Genomic DNA, 19438 nt, shown 5'->3' with positions numbered 1-19438 from the left:
GGCAAGCGCTCTACCACTGACCCACCTTCCGAGCCCCACACTTAAATCTTTCTATTATTTTATGACAGGTGTGAGATCTATTAAGGTTATCGTTATTTTATATTGACCCTCATTTTCACTACTACTTTCAATGTTCCAGTATCAATTTGAAAACTAATCAACTTTCATTTGAAAAAATTGTGCATTCAAGGATAGGCTTTAGTTTCAATGTTTTCCACATGGATAACCAATTTAACGGCTCCATGCCTTATTTTGGGTGCCATCTCTAGGCCATGTATTTTTTGTCAGTTCTCCAAAAATCAGATATCTGTAGATGTTACAAGTATTTCTGTCTTATTTTTCATTGATTTATGTGGTTTTTTGTTATTTGGCCCCATAGCATAAGAGAAAGGCAGTGATTTTTCAGTACTGTTCTTATGTCTTAACATCATTCTGAATAAAGGATTTCCTTTTTCAGAAAATGTAGTCTGCCTGTTCTATTTCTGTCTAGGAAGGGATAGAAATTTTGAGGGAGATTGAACTGAATTTGTATATGGTTTTCAGTAATATGGCTATTTTCACCATACTGATTCAGCCCATGCAGAATCATGGAGATATGGATTAATGTATGTCATTCTGTTGATTGCTGCTTTAGGATTTTTACTTCAGCCTTATAACCCTTCTGTTTTGCACAAACTCCTTTTGATTCATTGCTGATTGCCACTATGCTTTTGCTCCTGACATCGTTTCCTTCATTCTTTCTACTATTCTTGAGTTTCTCTTGTTCATTGACATGCAGTGCAAGTTATTTAGTTCATTATTCCTTCTCTTGGTTTAAGCAAAATTTGATAGTTCCTTTAAGTCCTGTTTTCTATAACTATGTGTTTCTGATGTTCTTTTCATTTTCATTTGTTCCTAGGACCAGATTATTTCATGAAATGTGCCCTGAAAACAATTCACTTTATCATGAAGCAATTTTTTCAATGAATAATTTTAATGAAATTATTATTTAAGTAATAATGGTTAAAATATAATTCATTTATTTTTCATATTATGTGCCCATATTCCTTGCTAATTTCTAGCATTACTACAGTGTAATCTACATGTGTGCTCAAGATAGTTGTAAAATGTTAAAACATGGCTCGTATTTGGCCCTACCCCATCATTTCTCCTGGAGAAAATTCATTACATTGATGAACAATGCTTTATTCAATAGAAGTTGGTTAAAATGTTCTTTGGCATATATAGGGCTCACGTGATCAAGGGTGAAATTAAATTCTAATGCCTGCCTGTTGATTCTGAATGGCAAATCTCTCCATAAAATCTTCACCTATTATTGTATTAAGGACTATCTCAAAGTTAGTTAGTATAGTTAATTGCTTAGAAGTGTGAAAATAAACACCTACAGTTACTATTTCACTTTGTTGATTTAATTCCTTTATCATGACATTAAAATCTTGTTACTTTTTGATCCTTTCATTAAAGTCTATTTGATGTGATGATGTTATACATGCTTGCGCATAGTTTTTTGTATTTCATTTGCATGTAATGTTTTATTCCACTTTTTTCAAGTTTTTGTTATTATTTTAAAGGTGATATACAGAGGGATTAGAGTTACATGTTGGATGAGTACTTTTCTTTTGGAATGGTGCAACCTCTGTCCTTTTCTCTCAGATTTTCCCTCCTAAGCCCCTTCCACACAAGTTGTATATTTCAGTTTCTGCCTAGTGTCTAGTATCACTGCTGCATTTGTTCACACTTTGTTCCACCATTTCTGTGTTCTCCCTTATCCTTACCAAAACAGATAAACTTATATAAAATCAGAAATCAAGAACAGTGACAAAGTCTTTCCATTTCCTTATGAAACTAGCAATATCATTTTTTCAGATGGGAGCATACAATGCCATTAGCTATGTAAACCACACATTCTTAATCCATCCACTGAGGGCCATCTGGGTTGATTCCATACCGTGGCTATGGTAAACAATGTTGCAATGAACATCATTGGGCTAGTGTCTTCACTGTGGTCTTGTTTGTGTTCTATTGGATGAATGAATAAGAATGTAATTGCTGGGTCATAGGGAAGCTCTACGTTTACTCTTTTGAGGAATGTCCATAATTCTTTTATGAGTGGTTGAAAACTTTACATTTGCATCAAAAGTTTAGTAAGCATTCTTTTTTGGCCATATCATTGGCAAAATTTGGTATTGTTAGTTTTCTTTATATTGGGCATTCTAACTGGAGTGAGGTGGAATCTCAATCTTGTTTTGATTTATATTTCTTTCATATAGAGAAATGTCAAATCTCTCTCTCTTCATGGATAAATTTACCATTCTACATCTTCTGCAGAGATAGCTCTCTTTCAGTCTTTAACTCATTTATTAATTGGGTTATTGTTTCTTTGAGGACTTGATTTTGGAAAGGTTTAATGTTTTGACCATTGAGTATATTTTAGATACGAGGCCTTTGTCTGATGCATACTTAATAAAGATCTTCCCCCAATCTGTGGGCTTTCAATTTATCTTGCTAGCTATGCCATTTGCATTGCAGAAACTCTTCATTTTGAGGCAATCCCATGCATCCAGACTTTCTTTGATTTGTTGTGATTCTGCATATTGACTTCAGACATTTTGAATTGTGTCAAGGATCGTTGGTGTTTCCCCACCTCTTCAGGGTATCAGGTCTTACACTGAGGTCTTAGTTTCTTGTATAATTGATTTAGGTGAAGGGTGATATATAAGGTTTTATAATATCTGTTCTAATCTCTTTGACGTTTTCAGCACATGTTTACACAATTCTCTTTTGACAACTTGTTGAAGATACTGTCTTCCTTCTATCCTATTTTTTTTCTCTCCTGATATATTATGTGGCTATAAGTATGTGGGTTCATTTCATGGTCTTCTATTCCATTGGTCCTCACCTCTGCTCTTTTTTTGGCAGTTGTGGGGCTTGAACTCTTTGCCTGGGTGCTGTTCCTGTGCTCTTAAGCTCAAGGCAAGCACCCTGGAGCCACAGTGCCACTTCCAGTATTCTAGTGGTTTACTGGAGATAAGAGTCTCACAGACTTTCCTGACTGGGCTGGATTTGAACCATGAACCTCAGATCTCAGCCTCCTCTGTAGCTAGGATTACAGGCATGAGCTGCTGTTGCCCTGCTTTCTGCCCTATTCTTGTACTATTATCAAACTGTTTATTACTATGACTTTATCACAGAGTTTGAAGTTGGGTATTGATATTTTTCTAGTACCAGTCTTCATGCTGAGGACTCTTCTTGTTGCTCTGGTCTTTGACTATTCCACAAGAATTTTCAGATTGCTTCTTCTATATCATTGAAGAATGTTTTTAAGATTTTTCTTAGTATTGCATTGAATTTGTAGATAGCTTGAGGCACTACTACCATTTTTATGATGATAATCCTTCCCAATCAGGACCATGGAAGGTTATTCCATTACCTTATAGTTGCTGTAGTCCATGGCTTCTTAGCTTCTCCAGAGCATTTTTCATAAAGAGGTGTTGAATCTTGTCAAATACTTTGTTTATAAGATTTTGTAGTTGCTGTCCTTGTTTCTGTTGATGTGTTGAATCTAATTTGATCATAGAATACAACTTATTTGGATAGTTGTTAAATTAGGTTGGCTGGAATTTTATTTAGAAGTTTTGCATTGATGTTCATCCAAGAAATGGATCTACAGATCTCTTTCATGATGAGTGTATGTGGTTTTTGGATGAGCGTTTTGCTGGTTTCAAAAAAGAACTTTGGTAGTGATCTTTCCCTTTCTGTTTCATTGAAGATTTTTTTAAATTTTATTTTATTTTATTTGAGAACATACTGTACAGAGGGGCTACAATTGCATGGGCAGGATAATGCATACATTTCTTACCAAGCATTGCAGTCTCCTCTTTGAAGGCCTTATAGAATTCAGCTATATATTCATCAGGTCCTGGGCATTCCTTAGATGGGAGGTCTTATATTGCCAGTTTAATTTCATTACTTGTTATGTGTCTATTGTCTTGGTTCCAATGTATTTTGTTTGTTGGAATATATCAACATTCTCTGGAAATTTCACCATTCCTCCCAATTCTCCAATTTGTCATGATAAATGTTTACAAATTATTCCCTTCTAATGTTCTAAAGCTTGATTGTATCTCTCTTGATTTTCCGATTTTTGCCTATAATTTTCTTTATGTGTGTACATACTCTTCTTTTGGGGATCAGATTTGCTAAGAGTATGCCAGTTTTATTAATTTTCTTAAAATACCAATATTTGTTAATGTTTTATGATATTTTCTTCTCTACTTTATTTGATTTAATTTTTAGTGTTTCAACCTTTTACTTTGGCATTTGGTTTATTCCTGTTCTTCAAGAACCTTGATTTTCATCATTAAACTACTGATTTGAGATTTCCCCAACTTGTTTTTGTAAACACAGAGTTATAAATATTCCTCTGAGTACTGTCTTCATTGAGTCCTAGAGGATCTGTATTTTATGGGTTCATATATGTTGTTTAATAAATATTTGAATTCCCATTCTAATCTCTTCATTCTGTGATATATTATTCATTATCCACACTTTACAGAATTTTCTGTCATAGCATTATGTGTTGAGCTGTAATTTTATTCCATTTTGATATGTCAGGATGCAGGGGAATAATATCATATTTTTTTAATTTGCAAGATTTGTTTTGCGACTTAAAATATGATCTACTTGCTAGAGTGTTCATTAAGTTGTTGAGAGGAATTTATATTCTGATGCTCCTGTTTAAATATTCACTAGATATCTGGAAAAACTAGGTGGTCCATACAATCATATATGTATGAGTTTTCTTTGAAGAGCTTTTCCTGGATGATCCAGAGATGACAATGATGTGTTGATGTTACCAATTATCAATGTGTTTAGATCTATGTGCATTGTTAGATTAAAATGCATTGTTTAATAAAATTGGGTACTCCAGCATTTGGTGAATAGATATTTAGAATTGGTATATTACTCTGAGAAAGAGTTCCCTTTATTAGTATGTAATGTCCTTCTGTGTTTATTCTCATTAATTTAATTTGATGTCTATTTCATCTGATATTAGGATTGCTACTCCACCCTATTTTTTGTGGGTTTGCTTTCTATTTGATAATTTTTTTGGTTGGGACAGCAGGTGGATGTGTTTTATATCTTGATCCAATTACTCAATCTATGTCATTTAATTGTAGGGTCAAGTCCAATAAAATTGATATTTATGACTGAGAATTATTTAGTAACTCCTAACATGTTACTCACCTTTCTTCTGTATCTTGATTATCTGCCCTATTGCTTGGTTATACTTTTATGAAACTTTAATTGCCAGTTTCCTGTTCTTCTATGGATTCTATAAGTAATTCTTGAATTACTTATATTTTAATATTGCCTCAATTGTTAACTTTAAAGGTTTGTTGATTTCATTGCATTAATTTCTTTAAAATGTGCACACACGAATAACTTTATACACATAAACATGACAAAAGAGAATGAAAAGTAGTTTGATCCTCTTTACTTTTTTATAGGCATTCTTTTCAATATCTCAATCTAAATACATTGGGAAGTGATTACTGCATTGTGCCACGGTGGCCTTGGAAATTGGATTTCAATGTATAGCTTGCTGACATTCTCATCCCCATGTTGGAGGTTACTCTCTCCATAATAAGCACCTTGGAGTTGGATGACTCCCTTTACTATTGTTATATGAATAAGAAATAAAATTCCATCACCTGATGGTTAAGCTCTTGTTTTGCTTGATATTGCATCAAGTGTTTGTTTTTTTTTTTTACTATGTTGGGTCTGTGAACATAACTTGCTATAGAATCTTCCTTAAATGACACTTAGCTTCTGAAAGACATTCTTACATGGAAGATTTGTTAGTTACTCTGACCTGCAATATAACCACATTACACAAACTAGGTGGCTTGAAATAAAACTTTTCTCATATGTGGAGATAGTTACCAAACATGAAAACAATAGAATATTTGTTGTCTCATGAAAGCCAGCCCCACATTTAATGGAAAATGATTGCTGTGGTTTATGTGGTAGTAGAGATAAAGTAAACTATCTTGTGCCTTAACTAACTTTTTAAATTTCATTCATGACAAATTTCCTTTATGTCTTTCACACATGAAACTATATTCACATTATATCCCAATTTAGGGTAATATTTTAACATATATATGGGCAAGAAAGTAAGCATTCTATACTTCAACATCCTAAGTTTGAAATACTAGTCTTGAAATTCTATGTTCATTATTCAGGTTGACATTCATGAACTACTAGTGTGTTTTTTGTGGTAGTTGCTATTAAAGAGCACAACAAATATCCTAACCTTTTACATAACTTGACTCTGGGATTATATATATTTATATATATATAGATAGATAGATAGATATAGATATAGATATAGATATAGATATAGATATAGATGTATGTATGTATATAATGTTCAATATGGAAATTCAACAGCATTTAAAGATCCCTTCATTTGCATCTTGAGAAATTATAATATTCCAAACCACAATCATATGAGGGAAAAAAGTCCATAGCAGCATTTACAGGACCATCAGGAAGAATATCTGCCCAGATTGTTACATTTCTGAATCTTTACAGGTTCACAGATAAGAATAGGAAGCTTAGGCGATAGTAAAAATATCAAATTTGGGGCCATTTCAGCTGTTAGGAGAGTATGATAGGAGGAGATTGGATTTATGAACCTATCAAATTTTGTAATATCAAAGAGTAAGTACTCAAATATAATGGAATAGGATAGTCCCTTTGGTTTGAAAACATTAAAGTTAGATATGACAAGAGGGTTTTTTAAATTTTATTTTATTTTATTTGTGAACATACTGTACAGAGGGGTTACAATTGCATGGGCAGGATAATGCGTACATTTCTTAACAAGCATTGCAGCCTCCTCCTTTGTTTACCCTTCACATCAAAGAGGGTTTTTTTTAAGTTTTACCCTTACTAATTTTCTTTAAAAAATCAGGAAATGACTTGAAAGTGTAGAGATATTTTAAGCAGAGTGTGCAAGTAATCAGAAAACATTCTGAATCAACAAGAATTAAACAGGAATTAATGTGTGGTTCAAGTTGTTGATTGGTAGCTTTGAAAGGAGTAGTACATGAGTCCCTGAGTTTATATCCCTGTATTACCACACATATACATATGCTTCTGTGTAAGATATATTGAATGAAGAAAGTCAGGCTCAGAAAGTGAAAGTAGGGGTTTTATATCCCTGTATTACCACACATATACATATGCTTCTGTGTAAGATATATTGAATGAAGAAAGTCAGGCTCAGAAAGTGAAAGTAGGGGGTGGAAAGGTGGCTCAGTGGTAGAGTGCTTGCTTTGCAAGCATGAGACCCTGGATTCCATTGCTCAGCAGAAAGATCTGGAAATGGTGCCATGGCTCAAGTGGTAGAGTGGTAGACTTGAGCTGAAGAGCTGAGAGACAGTGCCCAGGCCCAAAGTTCAGGCCCCACAAATGGCAGGAAAAAAAGAAAGTAAAAGTAGGTATGTGTTCTCTCATATGTAATATTAGATAAAAATTATGCTCATGAAATATTATAAAGTTATGGAGGCCACATATATTCACTTACATATATACATGATCAATCTGAATAAATTATAGTACATATCAATCTAACCTTTCTGAAAAATTAACAGACTATATAAAAAATGAGCCCCAGAAGCATATATTCTTGGGGCGTTTTAAGGGGATGTGGAAAGGTGTAAAGATAAAAGAAGAATATGGTTGGGCAAATACAACATAATATTCAATGTACATATGTGAAAATTGAACTATTAAAGTCAGGGAATACCTGTGGTAGATACAAATGAGAGGAGTTGATGTGACAAAGACCAAAAGAGTTGATGTGACAAAGACAAAGACAGTGACAAAGACCAAAAGACATTGTACAAATTGATTTGTTTTATACTTAATTAAAAAGTTTTATTTTTTCTTTTCAAAAACTAAAAGAAAAACATGTTTAAATAAAATACAGTGAAAGCAGGGGTTATACCATGGGGGAGGTACATACACAGCAACAAAGAAAGCATCTTATAAATATGATGGAAATAATCGTGAGAAAGAAAAAAAAAACCCAGATGAATCCTTATCTTGGGATTTATTTTGCATAACATCAACCTATGTTTCGTTGGGCCTGGCTTACTTCACTTAATATAATTTTTTCCAAGTCTTTCAATTTCCTATCAAATGGAGGTGGTGGTGGTGGTGGTGGGATTGGGGGGGGATGGGGAGTTGGAGAGGGGAAGGGATGGGAAAGGGAAACAAAGGAGGAGGCAACAATGCTTTATAAGCCCTGCTTTCACTGTATTTGATGTTGATATAATTTGTGGAGGGGAAGGGAAAAAACAAACTGTTTAAACAGGGTTAGAGGTAGACCCATTACAACTATGAGATGTACAAGACGTTATGCCAAAAAACGAACTTTACAACTTTGGCGGGGTGAGGAGGTGGGGAGGGGGTATGGGGGTGGTTGTGGTATGGGGGTGTGGGGGTGAGTGGGTGGGGAAGAGAAGGGATGGTATGGGGAAACTAAGGAGGAGGCAGCAATGTTTGATAGGAAATGTACTCACTATCTTACCCATGTAATTGTAACCCCTCTGTATGGTATTTTCAAAATAAAAAAAGTAATAAAAAGAGGTGATATCTCAATGTTGTTTTTTATTATTTTTTTATTTTGAAAATACCATAAAGATGGGTTACAATTTCATGGGCAAGAAAAAAAGAAAAAAAGAAGAGGCAAAAAAAAAAGAAAAAAGAAAAAAGAAAAACATGCCTTCCATTTTCTTCACATGGTTATATAACATATATGATGACTGGGATTGTCATAGATAGAAATGTTCTCATTCATGGAGCATCTTCTATTCCTTATCTTTAGTTTACCTTTGGGACTTTTGATCATGTACTGAGTGACCATAAAAAGTTTCCTTCTCTCTATTAGATGTTCCCAAAGAACACATCAGTAGCAATTGCCATGGTCTTATTACTACTTCACTTCAGCTGGAATTGGGTAGGACTGTTAACATTACAAGATGAAAATGTTTGCGGATTCTTCCTGCATTGAAAGAAGAGATGGCCAAGAATAATTTGATCTGGCAATAACAAACCAGTGATGTATATTTTAAAAATCATGGCACCCTATAACCGTATAAGTAAATCATCAGCGTATGTCCTCATCCTATATGTCCATGATGAATTCCTACTATATTTAATGGTGTGTGTTGAGTAAATTTTAATAAAAGGAAAAGTTGTAGAATGGCATTTAACCATAAGAAAAATATTTTCTGCTTAGTTCATTACATGTACCTGTCATTTTTTTTAACATCATCACCCAGATGTTTTTGGATTCACAAATTTTGTCAAAGTAGTTAACCGTTCCAAATACCCAGGAGACATTTTCCTTGGTGGGCTGTGGTTTCTCCTTTAATTGCTCAGGTTCTGATTCTGATTTGGTAATGGGGAGAACTATCCTCATGATGCCTCTTTGGCTTGGTTGCCTAGGCACATTTTTGACATGACTATGTCTGGAGACAGTTACAGTATATAGAATGCTGTATATTCTGTGGCCCAGGCTCTCCATGACACGCTTCTTCATCAAGCAGTATTATAAACAACGGAAAATAGAAAAGGTTCAGTGCCTTCACCTGCACAGGTAAGGACTTAAAGTTTTGGATGGTACAGTGAGGAACGTCATTTCCTAGACAGGTCACTTACTGTATAACAGTTTGTAATTGAGGTCTCTTACACATGTGTGCTTGTGCTGTTAATTTAAAGCAGGTCAGTAACAAGTGCAAAATATATTCCATTTTTCCATAAATTCATTTAGTTTCAAATAACCTCAACATGCTCACAGCTAATGTTTTGAAAATTAAAAATTCACCTTTTCCTGATGTGTTTCTTAATACTAGTAAAGATAATCTGCTAAACAGAATTATCCATATTTTTATAAGTAAATTAAATTCATTCAACTTTATGCATGAAAATTTTACCATTCTCAAACTATAGATTTTTACAAACTTAGTTATGTGAAACTGTAGTGAGGAAATTGGGAATTGTCTCATTTATGAGTATTTGTATGGAACTGGTTTCTCTTGAAACAAAGACTTCTATTTCTTTGCTGAGTGACCAGGATGTCCAAAGATTATTTTGATGATTTTTTGTCCCATAGAATTTTTTATTTCTTCATTAGGTTTTTCTTCTCTTTTGGAATGCTGAATCTGAAATTTTAATCACACACAAAATGGTGTACCCATTTTGTGAATAAAATACAATTTCATAATCCTCTTTGAGGCCAAGAGATTTTGATTGAGAAAAGGAAATTAGAAGAAGAGTATGACATTGTGAACATTTGGAATTTTCCAGAAGGTCTGACCTCAAGTGGAAGTAGGCCATTTTTCTCCACATAAACTACATGTTCACAAGCGTTTGAATAATAAAATATGGTAGAGTGGGCCATAGGAACTACAAAGGTGGGTGGGATCTAATTGTAATTTCATATAAATAAGCAGATTTCACTCTTAAAATGTATTCCTGGCTGGGGCCAGAAAAGTCACTCCTATAATACTAGATGTTTAGAAGTCAGAGATTTTAGTATCATGGTTTCAAATCAGTCCTAGCAGAAAAGCCTGTGAGACTGTTATCTTTATTTAAACACCCAAAAAACTGGAAGTAGAGCAGTGGATCAAGTGATACAGTGCTAACCTTAAGCAGCAAAGCTTAGATACAAAGCCCAGGCACTGAATTCAACAATATTTCTGGCTCACACATATACTCTCACACACAGAAAAAAAAACACACAGACTTTATACTCTCTGTGCTTACTAACATTTAAGTATATCAAACTTAAGAAATTTTATTGATTGACTCTTGGATAGAAAAGAAACAATAAATTAATGGAGCTGAGCACTGGGGACTCATGACTGTAATCCTATCCTTCCAGATCTAAGATTACATATCAGTTTAAAGCTAAAATGGGAAGAAAATTTTGTGAGACTCTTATCTTGATTAACTAGCAAGAAGATCAAGTGGAGCTATGGCTCCAGTAGTAGAGTGGTAACCTTGAGCAAAACAGCCTCAAGGACAGTGGCCAGATACAGATTTTTATCTCTAGGTTAAGCACCCAAAAAATAAAAAGTTAAAAGTGTGTTGTTCAATATTTATTTAGAATGTTATCATAGAATGTAAATTGTATTTTTCTTAGCTGGTTTCTATGCTGAGAGAAAGTATCAGAGGAAACATTTAATTTTTTTAAAGAGTTATTTTGCTCCCTTCTGTGGAGAATCCATTCAATGGTTTGTTGTCTTGCTACTTTAATGATCTGTGGAGAGAGCAAACAGTGAAAGAGCTTGTGTGAGCAGATTTTCAATGCATGGCACTGGATAGATGAAAAGAAGATTGGAAGGGCCTGGGCTTCATATAACCCTATAAAGATGAGGCCTGTGCTTTATCTTATAGCATACTTTTAAAGCATCAAGAAGATTCTTTCTCCTTGTCCCTCAACATGTCACAGATGAGAAGGAGACTACATAGGATATTATGAATTCAAGGAAATTCCAGAAGGCTGTCAACCAGGACCTACTTTCCCATCATTATCCTCTGTCTTTTAAAGGTCAGACACTTCTCAGTAGTTCAGGCTAGATAGAGACTAAGTATATACTACATAACCCTTTTGATATATGATGTGGAATCTATAACTGCATTATTAGAGTTATGTTCATACAATTATATCCTTAATAATCCTATTCTTTAAATCAATAGACTTTTTAGTATTATGTAAAATTCTATACATTTACTGACAAATATCTTATTGTTCTCAGGCTCCTCACTCTGTCTGCAGTGAGATATGTCCTGGATTCAGGAAATCCCCTCAGGAAGGAAAGATTACCTGTTGCTTTGATTGTACCCTTTGCTCAGAGAAAGAGATAGCTAATAGGTAAGTGCATGACTTAGGAACAAATTTATAATTACTCCTTGTGTTACCCAATCCCTGAAACACAAATGTTGTATAATAATTGCATACTCAAAGACTTCCTTCTTTCACTTTGTAAATTAATTGTGACACTGGATGTCACTGCTCCTTGAAATAAAAAATACAGGCTCTGAATTACTTGTAAGATTATTTTTTTCTACTCATTTTACACATGATTATTCCACTCCTTAGCAATGTAAGTTTAATGTCTATCATATGAAGTGCGAAGCCTTTTTAAGTACATGGTCTCTATCTTCTTCAAGTTCACTTTAGGGTGCAAAAAAAACAGACATCTTGTACACCTTTATTTCCTAGTGACCAGAAATGTTCTTTCAACAGAGTGTGCACTCTGTGTTGGGTTTGGTCGAAGAAGCAGGCAACAGTGTTTTGCAGAGGATGATTGTACAGCTTTTGTTCTCCACCACTTTATTGATGAGTCAGATGAACAAATATAATGTCTGCAAGGAATAGCTAATGGGTTCTTAGTTATATTGCATAGAGACATTCAAGGAATTCCAAACATTTCTGTCCAGAATTTTGGATTACTGGTTTGAGTAGTACACAAAAGACTGAGAATTAGTATGGCAGCATTTAACATGCAGAAATGTTCTTTTTATTTTAGTCTGTCAAGGGGCTTGAACTCTGAGCCTGGCTGCTGTCTCTAAGCTTCAGCTAATGGCAAACACTCTACAACTTGAGCTAAATCACCACTTCTGGTTTTCTGGTGGTTAACTGGAAATAAGAATCTCATGGGCTAGGAAGATGGCTCAATGGTAGAGTGCTTGCCTTGCATGCATGAGGCCCTGGGTTCTATTCCTCAGCACCACATAAGAAAAAAGAAAAAAGCCAGAAGTGGTGCTGTGGCTCAAGTTGTAGAGCACTAGCCTTAAGCTGAAGAGCTGAGGGACAGCGCCCAGGCCCAGAGTATAGGCCCCATGATCGCCCCCACACACACAAAAAAAATAAGGGTCTCATGGACTTTCCTGCTTGGGATGGCTTCGAACCATACTCTTCAGATATCATTAGCCACATGCTCCAGTATGTGCAAAAATTTTTTCATAGGCTTTTACAAATGGAAATAAATATTATGGGTGATAGTCACAGTATGTAAAAAAAAAGATTCAAACTGTAAAAGGAAAATGTAGGCAAGAGTGTGGGAACATGAAGAAGAAATAGAAATAGTATTGAACATATCAAGGAATAATTGATAATATTTTCTTTTGTTGCTAGTAAGTGTTGACATGTTAGTATTATCCCTAGTAGGGATTCCCAATATTCTTTTAAGTAGTGAAAAGTGACTATTGGTTATTTGACTTCCTCACTAGCTATGGAGCAATGTGTAAAGTGTCCTGATCACCAGTATGCCAATGCAGAGAGTAACCAGTGACTTAAAGAGATGAAAGTTTCCTGGCTAATGGAGAGCTCTTGGGAATGGCCTTGACCTGCATGGCCATTTGTTTATGTACACTAACAGGGAATTGTCCTTGGAGTCTTTGTGAACATCAGAACACCTCCACTGTCAAAGCTAGTAATCTCTCATTATCTTGCCCATGTAATTGCAACCCCTCTGTACAGCATTTTCACAATTAAAAAAAAGCTAGTAGCCAGGCTCTCAGGTACATCCTGCTCATCTCCCTCATCTTCTGTTCTCACTTTCCTTTGCTCTTTAATGGCTGTTCCAACACAATCACCTGCATTCCACAGCAAACCACGTTTGGAGTTGCATTCACAGTATCTATTTCTGCTGTCTTGGCCAAAACTGTAAATGTGGATCTGGCCTTCAAGGTCACTTCTCTAGGGAGAAACATGAGGTGGCTGCTGCTATCAGGGGCTCCTAACGTCACCATTCCTATCTGTACTCTGATCTAGGTACCTCTCTGTGTACTCTGACTGGAGACTTCACCTTCCTACTCTTACACAGATATACACTCTAAATGTGGCCATGTGCTCATCCTGTGTAACAAGGGCTCCCTCACCACTTTTTACTGTGTCTTGGGATACTTGGGCTCCCCTGGCCCTGGCCAGCTTCATTATTTTTTTTCTGGCCTGGCACCTTCAATGAAGCCAAGTTCCTAACCTTCAGCATGCTGGTGTTCTGTAGTATCCGGTTCACATTCCTGCCTGTCTACCTCAGTGACAAAAGGAAAGTCAGGGTGGCTACAGAGGTTTTCTCCATCTTGGATTCCAGTAAGAGTTGCTGGGTGGCATCTTTGCCCCCAACTGCTACATCATTTTGTTAAGGCCAGATAGAAATTTTCTGCATGGCTTCTGGGACAAAACACATATTATGAAAAATAAGTCCTCTTATGATTGAACTTACATGGATGACCAAATGTGCAGATGGTCTACATTCTTTTTTCCATCAGATATTAGTTTATATTGTTGTGATGAATTCCATGAATAAGTGATTCGCACTCATTTTTCTAGTAATGGTTGAGTCACAAGTTGTAACCAAAGCCAGGTAAATTTGAATATCATTCTATTTTTTTTATTTCTATTTACTGAGTACTTATCTAATCATATCCACTAGTGTATTTTCATTGATTCTAGTTTACAAATTATGCTTTCTTAAGCATTTGCCTAAATTTGTTTTTTTGCTGCTAGTCTTTCTGGGAATTGATCTTAAAGCCTGGTACAGTCCATTTATTTATTTATTTATTTATTTATTTATTTATTTATTTATTTATTGCATAAGGATAATGTTTCACCAATTGAACTCTAATTTTTGCTCTGTGATAGTTAACTGGAATTAATATTCTTTTTGATTTCCTGTCCAATTTAGCTTTTAACCTTGACCACCAGATCAAAACTTTCTATGTAGCTTAGTCTATACATATTTTCCTAATTTTTGAAATATAGTTTCTGCCTGCCTTTATATCACTATTCTTCTTAGTCACAATTCATTCATATTATGCACTTTTTTTTTTTTTTTTTTTTTTTTTTTTTTTTTTGGGTCCGGTTGTGGGGCCTGAACTCTGGGCCTGGGCGCTGTCCCTCAGCTCTTCAGCTCAAGGCTAGCGCTCTACCACTTGAGCCACAGTGCCACTTCCCGCTTTTTTTTTTTGCTTATGTGGTGCTGAGGAATCGAACCCAGGGCCTCATGCATGCAAGGCAAGCACTCTACCACTGGGCCACCTTCCCAGCCCCATATTATGCACTTTTAAAAGTGCATGGTTTCATATACTCAGTTGAATGTATTTTGGTTCATTGTTATATATTTCCATTCACACATCTGCCTTTTTCCATATTCCTCAATCTATTTTGTCAGATCCATCTTCCCCATGTCCAATTTCATTCCCACTGTCTTTCCTTTCATTCCTTTTCTTCTTCCTCTTCTGTCTCTGCTTTCTCTGTGTTGTTTCAGAATTTCAAAAATGGATTTTATAAGCTACAAAAATACACTTCAATTGTATACCATAATGTATTGGCTTTATGAAGTAATAGCTAAAAAGTAAAGATTCATAGTAGGTTGTTTACCCATGGCTGGATGTATTTTTCAAGTAATTCTTTTTTTTATAGCCTTAAAAATATTATATATACAAAATTATATGCTTTTATTTTCGGTCTGTTGGGCTTGAAGTCTGGGCCTGAATCCTGTCCCTGCACTCTTCAGCTCAAGGCAAGCACTCTACCACTTAAGCCAGAGCACCACTTCTGGTTTTCAAGTGGTTTATTGGAGATAAGAGTCACAGACTTTCCTGCCTGGGCTGGCTTTGAAAGTGATCTTCAGATCTCAGTCTCCTGAGTAGCTAGGATTACATGGGTGAGCAACTGTCACCTGACTTAAAATTATATACATTTTATCTGTCTATAAATACTTTTTCTTTTTATGTTTCCAATTGATGTGATAACAATTTTTACATTTCTATTAATTTAATTTTATAAGAAATGCATTATTCGAAACAGATTGAACTATTGGGTTTTATACTATGTTTAAAGAAAGACATGACTATTTCTGACAAATGGTCACATAATGGCATGCCTTTCTGCCCTGTCCTTTGGTTTATTGCACCTTTCTGTCTTCTGGCATTTGTATTGCTTTATGTGAAAATCTATTTTTTAGTATATCTGAGTACTATAAATGTTTTCCTTCAACATGCAATTAATGAGTCCAATGATATTTAATTTCTACTAAGAGAATGATTATATACTAACAATGGACTTTAGTTTTGAATTGGAAGTATTGGCAAAATTCCACATTACTCTTTATTATCCTTTCATAAGGCATACTACTTTGCAAATATTTCTAAATTATTAGTATTTTATCAAGAGATGGTCAAAATACATTAGTTTCTAGAAAGTTCACGTTATCTTTCTTCTTTATTTTAATAATTTCTTCAATACAATTGGATTATTATTGGTGAATTAAACACTGATTGCACATTAACACTCGTCGCGACACATGAGGTCCCCAACTGTCCATTATGCAAAACTAAGTGCATTTAGGCCATCAGGAAGGAAAAAAAAGTTATAAATCTGAGAAAAAAAAGAGAAGAGATGATTATTTACACAAACTGACAAGGTTATGCAAATAGTATGGACAATTGTAGAGATGAAGTTCTGGTATTGACATTAGTAATAATAAAAATATGACATTCGGGGGCTGGGAAGGTGGCTCAGTGGTAGAGCACTTGCCTTGAATGCATGAGGCCCTGGGTTCAATTCCTCAGCACCACATAAGAGAAAAAGCCGGAAGAGGCGCTTTGGCTCAAGTGGCTGTGCACTATCCTTGAGCTGAAGAGCTGAGGGACAGCACCCAGGCCCAGAGTTCAGGCCTCACGACCGCCCCCCCCAAAAAAAAAATGACATTCAATGGATAAATACCCACTTCAATAAGGAGTCATGAGCTAAGCAGGTCACACATAACTGATAGTAAATATCCCAGAGTAATACATATTAAATATACACATATAATACTTTATGTACATATAATGGGTATTCAATGATGGGTCAAAGTGTGGGTGGTCTCAGTTCCCTCACAGCTCCATAAAGATGTCCCCATGCTTTGATTAGTTTATTTTGATTTGAAGCAAAAAAAAAAAAAAAAACAGTGAAACTCTGTTACCATCATAGGAAGGTGATGTCACATACTTTACTTTATATTTCTTCATGGAAGGATACCGAAGGTCATATATTTTCATTCTTTATTTTTGGCATGCCTGGGTGGACACAGAGTTAATACTCCTTATAGAAAAACAAATTGAAGTGAGCCTGAAGTTTTAAGACATGTCTGATCAACCACAAACCACATTTACATACTGAAAATTATCATCCAAAAATATGCTCTAGAAGCAGAAATACTTTTGTTACATGTAATGTCTTATAACATTTGACTTTGAAAATTACTTATAAATTTCTCTAAGATTGGATATATTTATATTTGAGTGTGATCATGGCATTATTTTGCTTTTGTTTTTGTGTCAACATTGGGGCTTAAATTCAGGGTCTGTAGTGATACCCTTTAGTTTTTTTTCTTTATATAGATTAAGTGAATACATAAATTTCAAACGTTTTACATCACTGTGGGATACTGATACTTATTCTCACAAACATGTTTGTAGGGTTCATACACCTTATGTTCCATTATTGTGTCCATGAGCTTTTATGTACAAAGCAAGCACTCTAACATTTAAGCTATAGGACAACTAAGAGTGTATCTGGTGATTGAATAGAGAAGAGAGTCTCACAGACCTTCCTTCCCAGCCTGGATTTCAATTGTGATCCTCAGACCCTAGACTAGCTGAGTAACTAGGACGCTCATCACAAAACACTTTGGAAAAAAGTTCTCTTGTTTTCATGGATGTCGTTTGGTATTTGATATTGAATTTCCCCACCCACTCCATTTTCTCTAAAATTGGATCCATATCTTGATCATGGGTATATTTGATGGTAGTTGGGTTGTACCAATTCTGGGTCTTGAACTTGACTTCCTGGGAGTTGTCCTTGAGCATTAATGCACAATACCACCATGCCACTACTTAAACCACAGCTCCACTTCAGCATTTTTTGGTGATTCACTAGAAATGAGAATCTCAGACACTTTCTTGCCCAGGCTAGCTTTGAACTATGATGCTCAGATCTCAGACTAGTAGAGTAGCTAGGATTCTCAACACCAAAAATAGTTTCATTCATTGGTGCTTAGAAATGACACAATTCTATTCATGCTTTTTCTTTATTTTTGTTTTATTAAGGGAGTGATACAGTAAATGAAAGATCTTGAGGGATTGCCGCAGCACTTGTAGGTTTGCTTACAAACATTTAGGAACAGGATCATGTTCCAGTTCTTACCAGGCAGAGACCACTCCAGCTTCCTAATATTGTGTACACAGGACACATAGATGCCTACTGGGATGAGAAGTCCAGGGGTTTGATAGCTAGGAAGTTCAGGAAAAGACACCCAGTCTCTTCCACCCGCACAGAAGAATGCAGAGTGTGCTCCATGGAAAATGAACTTGTGTCTTGGGTTTCCTCTGTGATGCCGACAAGAGATTCTAGAAGATGCATGTGACTACATAAGCAGAGCAGAAGGCTAGGAAGACCCTCGGGGGTGAGCTGCTAGTAGCCATGGGGCTCCAGGCTATATAATTGGCATTTTGGCCAGTGATGACAGAAATTGGTACAGATCTGGACCTTCTGGTTTGGCCCCCTCTCTCTCAAGACCTGTGCCAACTGAGCCTGAACCTGGGCAAATCTGTAGGGGTCAAGGTTCCCTAGGCCCCACTGTGGAGGGCAGTAGCTCTCCAGTGGGGTAAGGTGGGGCCCTCGCTTAAATGGCCCCGCCTGGCTGTGTGGTACAGTAGGTTGTTCAGGGTGGCTGTGGAGATGCAATTTCCATAGAAGCTGAGGAAATGCAGCTGGGAGCATTGGCTTAGGGAGGGCAGGATTGTCAAGAGCTGGGGTTCAGTGATGTCACATTGCTCCAAGGCCAGGATCTCCATGGTGCCGGTCACTTGCTCCAGCAGGGCTCACAGGGACTCAGGATTGAAACAGCCCATGCACAAACTCCTCATATACAGGTGCTTGAGCTGCCTGGCACAGGGACACTGGCACAAGGACCTCATATTGGCTTCCTTCAGTGAACATGAACTCAAAGTAAAGGTGTTCAAAGTCGTCGGGTTCCTGAGGATGGAGGGTAGCCATCCATACAGGACAAAGATATCCTGCACAGGAAACTCCTGGAGATGCTGAGGCTGTCCCAGATGCGCCATGTATTTGCAGAAATATGAGAGATTACTGAAGCTGGAAGTGTAGAAGTTGCCACTTATCTTGGAGAAGAATAGGCAAAGGTTCTTTGTCTGACCCCGGGAAGGAGAAAATTTTCTCATGGTTTCTGGACACCAGAAATTGTTCAACACAAGTTCAGTGATGGAGTCAAGGCTCACCTCATGCAGAGCCTTCCGGATTTTGTAGAGGAGCCAGACAGAATCTGAAGCTTGGTTGAGCACA

Source organism: Dipodomys merriami, unplaced genomic scaffold (assembly GCF_024711535.1).
Source record: "Dipodomys merriami isolate MVZ:Mamm:240054 unplaced genomic scaffold, mDipMer1.0.p SCAF_265, whole genome shotgun sequence".
In the NCBI taxonomy this organism is placed as follows: Eukaryota; Metazoa; Chordata; class Mammalia; order Rodentia; family Heteromyidae; genus Dipodomys; species Dipodomys merriami.
This window is presented reverse-complemented; position numbering follows the sequence as displayed.